This window comes from Trichechus manatus, unplaced genomic scaffold, assembly GCF_000243295.1.
Source record: "Trichechus manatus latirostris isolate Lorelei unplaced genomic scaffold, TriManLat1.0 scaffold00022, whole genome shotgun sequence".
Classification (NCBI taxonomy): domain Eukaryota; kingdom Metazoa; phylum Chordata; class Mammalia; order Sirenia; family Trichechidae; genus Trichechus; species Trichechus manatus.
Window position 1 is genome coordinate 14,855,815 of NW_004443958.1, and position 3,086 is coordinate 14,858,900.

Genomic DNA, 3,086 nt, shown 5'->3' on the forward strand with positions numbered 1-3,086 from the left:
CTCTCAGGGTTCCTCCAGTCTCTGTCAGGCCAGTAAGTTTGGTCTTTTTTGTGAGCTAGAATTTTGTTCTACATTTTTCTGCAGCTCTGTCTGGGACCCTCTGTTGTGATCCCTGTCAGAGCAATCAGTGGTAGGAGCCGGGCACCATCTAGTTGTACTGGACTCAGTCTGGTGGAGGCCGTGGTAGTTGAGGTCCATTATTAGTCCTTTGGAATAATCTTTCCCTTGTATCCTGTTCTCTTCATTCTCCTTTGCTCCCGAAGGGGTGAGACCAGTGTTGTATCTTAGATGGCCACTCACAGGCTTTTAAGACCCCAGATGCTACTCACCAAGGTAGAATGTAGAACATTTTCTTTATAAACTATGTTATGCCAATTGAGCTAGATGTTCCCTGAAACCATGGTCCCCACAGCCCCCAGCCCAGCAGTTTGGTCTGAGGAACTGAATTTTAATTTTATTTCATTTTAATTAATTGAAATTTTAAAAGCCACTACAAGTCTAGAGAGTTTTTTAAATGAAGCATGTGATAAGGCTGAGAAAGGTGTCTGTGGTCCATTCTTGACTGATTCCTAAATCCATGCTTTGTCCACTACATGATGATTCCTTGAAGGTGTGAAGGGCAATTCATTAGTCAGTTTCAATATTTTACAACCCTAATGCAAGTCACTTACACGCCTGTGATGTGGACACAGACGTCCCGGCATCACAAAGCTTTGATTTGGCTGGAATTCTATCAACTTAGCATGCTCATGCTCATTGGAACCTCTGTTTGCCAGTAATATCTGCCTTAAATTCCTTGGAAACAGAGAAACTGATTGCTTTAAATTTTTTGTTTATTTTGCACCCATTCAAAACACAACTACCTGGGAGAACAGTAACAAAAAGTAGCCTCGGTGGTGTATTTACCACATCCTGCCTGGAATCACAATTATATGTTTACATATCTCCATACCATCCTTGGAAACCCTGGTGGTGTAGTGGTTAAGTGCTATAGCTGCGAACCAAAAGGTGCGCAGTTTGAATCCACCAGGTGCTCCTTGGAAGCCCTATGGGGCAGTTCTACTCTGTCTTGTGGGGTCACTATGAATTGACTTGATGGCAACAGGTTTTTTTTTTTTTTAAATACCATCCTCAGTTGTCCCACAAGAAGCTCACTCAGCTTCTCTTTGTTAATTTTCAATACCATATAGATCTACCTAAGCAAGCTAATCCATTCCAACTACCTATCACACGCATGCCAATTATGGCCCAAGGAGCCCTGGTGGTGCAATGGTTAAGCACTCAGCTGCTAACTGAAAGGTTGGTGGTTCAAACCCACCCAGCACCTCTGCGGGAGAAAGACCTGGTGATCTGCTCCCATAAAGATTACAGCCTAGGAAACACTGTGAGGTAGTTCTACTCTGTCACATGGGGTCACTTTGGGTTGGAATCAACTTGATGGCACCTCACAACAACAATTATGGCCAAGTCTATATCTCCTTCCCTAATTCACAGTACCTACCCTTTATATCCAGCTGCATGCAAGACCCCTCCACCTAAATTCCCCATAGCCTCTTCCAACTCAGCATGTCCCAAACCAAACTCATCCTCTCCTCTTCCAGTCTTGCTTCTTCTCTCGGGTCTCCTATCTCAGTGAATGGTGCCACCATCCACTCAGCCATGTAAACCAAGAACCTGGGAGCCTTAGATTCTTCCCTCTCTCTCACCTTTCCAATCCATGCCCTCAACTAGTCACTCATGAAGCTAATCTGTCAGGATTAGGATCAGCTGCATATAACAGAAAACCCTCCTAATACCACGATTTGAATAACTCAGATGTTTAAATATCTCTTGCATAATAGAAGTCCAGTGGTAGGAAGCATAAGTTCGATATGGTGACCTAATGATCATCAGGGATCCAAGATCCTTCCTTCTACTCCACCATCTAGCTTGCAGCTTCCATCCTAATGTCAATTCACAGTACAAGATGGCTGCTGGAGCACCACCATCACCTCCGTGTTTCAGGCCAGAAGAAGGAAAAGGTCAACAGGCTGGTGTGGGAGGGGACTGCCAACTAATTCAGCTTTTTCTAAGCAGCAGTTTCGCAGTACAGTCCTGCTAATTCTCATTATCAATAACAAAGTGCCATGAGAGACTAGTAAATACAGTCTTTTAGCTGAGTGTCATGCTACCCCACATAAAATGAGGTTGTGTTACTAAGGCAGAAGGAGATAATGGCTCTTGGGAGGCAACGAGCTGCTCTGCCATCCCAAGTGTTGTTTCTTCTCCTTCTTAAAATTCGACATATCTTCCTTCTCTTATACATCCCCGCTTTCATTGTTCTAGCTGAGACCCAGCCCCAAAGAAATAACAACTTAAATGACAACTGGAATAAGTTTTGCAGAGCAAGAAAAACAGTCTTTATCCATCTTGGAATGACTTTTCCCTATTTACCTGCCACCACTGAAAAAGCTCTTAGTCCAGAAGGAACGATGATGTAAGAAGGATTAACGTTTCCACCTACCCCTCGATTTAATAGCAAGAGATTCACAAGTCAGACAGGAAAGAGGGCTAGGAAGGAAAACAGCATTATGATAAATAATTGATGTGAATAATAATGATGAAGACAAACAATGGTGATAAATGAAACGGCAGGATGGAGGAAATTATTCTACTGTGATACCTTGATTTCAAGCAGATTGACTCTATAATCACCCAACTCCATTTCATCAGAGATTCTATCAACGCCCAAGGCCCTGGGCTGCCAGTCTTCAGTGCTTCCTGCCAGTGCATGCCTTAGTAACACAAACCGGCTGTCCATCCGTCAGCTGGTTCACCAGGGCTGTCTGCTGTCATATCTGGATGACACTAAAAGGGAATGTTACATTGGGCTGGATGTCCCTCTTCCACCTTGATATTCCTGTAGAACCACCTTACCTTCTCTGTATCCCCAACACCAGCCTGTGGTATCCCCATAAAATATTATTGCCCGAAACTAAACTCAAAGACTAATCATCAATTTTTAGTTTTTGCAGGCAAACGAGCAGTCATGCAGGTCACAAACTTCAAGCCGTCTCCCTGTGGGCCTGTACTGCCGTTGTCCAAAC